Genomic DNA, 1,840 nt, shown 5'->3' with positions numbered 1-1,840 from the left:
GGGCTGGAGCCGGCCGGAGAGGGAGGGAGGCGAGGCTGCCTGCTTAGCCGGGCGGGCTGGTTGATGTGGGGAAGGTGGCGGCGGCGGCGGAAGCGCAGGTTGTGGAAGCCAGCGCGGTCCTTCCCATCCTGTCAAAACTCTTCCCCCAATTTTCCCTCAATGTCTTGATAGGAGCGTCCAATATGTTCGGAGGTACGAAAGGGGGATATTTCCAGCACAAGCAGCTGACAGCAACCCCCGAGCCTATTGCTGAAGTTTGACAGGGAGTTTCTTCCTCCGTCTCTCGCATCCTGGCTAAGGGGGCGAATGGCGGAGAAACGACTTTAAGTGACAGCGGGACGACGCGGCAGGAGCGGCTTGTGAAGAGAGAAGAGTCCTCTTTAGAGAGAGGCCCAGCGCAGCATAGATTAGGGAGAAGAGAGGGGATTGCCCTATATAAAGGGGGGTGGGATGTTATTCCAGCTCCAACCCCCCCCCCCCCGCAAAAAAGGTCCAATATTTTCTATATCTTCTGGACGAGAGCATATGGCATACAGCAACCTGTAGAATGCCTTTCCTGAAGCCAGCCGCAATTTTTCTGAAAAACGGTGAAAAACGGCAAAAATCGTCAACTTGACGTTAATATGTGGTCCACTTCCAAAGAGCATTGCATAAGAAAGCAGGTAGTAAGAGCTCTCCCAAATCAGGTCACACAAGGAGGAGTCTAAAATGGCAATCCTATACACATTTAAAGTAGGACTTATTTTGGAGTAGGCACACATAGGATTGCACTATAAGAGTGCAATATTATACATAGCTTTGTTTTCAGTCATCGAAAATGCATTATTTAGCTGGTTCTGAACAATGATAATTGTGTTATTTCCCTCTGTAACACACACACACACAGACGGTGCTGATGTGCCACACCAACTTTTTAGAATGCCTTGTGTCCACAAATAAATGGGGGTGATCTGAAAGGTACTATATTTTGGATTTCTAAAAAATTTTTTTAACAGTCTCTCTCCACAAAGGGTCCTCCTGAGTAAACATCATGGGATAAGGGTGTGGGGCCTCATGTGGATCTATTACTGATTAAATAAAGGGAAACAGAGGATAGGAGTAAGCATGCAGTTCTCATCGTGGAAGGAAGCAAACAGTGGATCTGGTACTGGTGATACTTAGCTTATTCATAAATTATTTGGAATCACAGATTAGCCGTGAGTTAGCCAGGTTTGAGACTACACCCAATTATTCATCTGGGTGAAAATTCAAGCAGACTGAAAAGAACTTCAGCGTGATCTATGCAAACAAGGTGAATGGGCAACAAGACGGCAAATAATGTTCAGTACAAATACATGTTGTGCCACACCACCCCAATCTCTGAGCAGTGCTAGTTTCCAGGGGTTCCAAGTGCTTACCCAGGGTTACTATTTCCTTTGGAATGAGGGACAGCAGAGACTGGTGTCTTTGTGATATATGGTTAGCTACACATATATACAACCTGAAACGACAATGGAGGGGTTCACAGCATAAGCACCCCAAGGGCATAGCTGTCAACCTTCCCTTTTTTTGCGGGAAATTCCCTTATTCCAGCACCGTTTCCCACTGCTTCCCACTGCTATTCCAGACAGGTGAGGCTGCTGATCCCTTATTTTCGAGGCTGCTGATCCCTTATTTTCAAATGTGGAAGTTGACAGCTATACCCAAGGGTCTTGCTTCTCTCATAACTGCAATATTGGATTCAAACAGAAATCAAGTATCACTCTGTGTCTCTGGCTTCCCAGGCAGCTGCTTCCAGCTGCTACCTTCTAGATCACATAACTCATACTCCCCATTCTGGCCTTTGTCTTTCTAACCACCA

Source organism: Podarcis cretensis (genome assembly GCF_951804945.1).
Source record: "Podarcis cretensis genome assembly, chromosome: 11".
Classification (NCBI taxonomy): Eukaryota; Metazoa; Chordata; class Lepidosauria; order Squamata; family Lacertidae; genus Podarcis; species Podarcis cretensis.
This window is presented reverse-complemented; position numbering follows the sequence as displayed.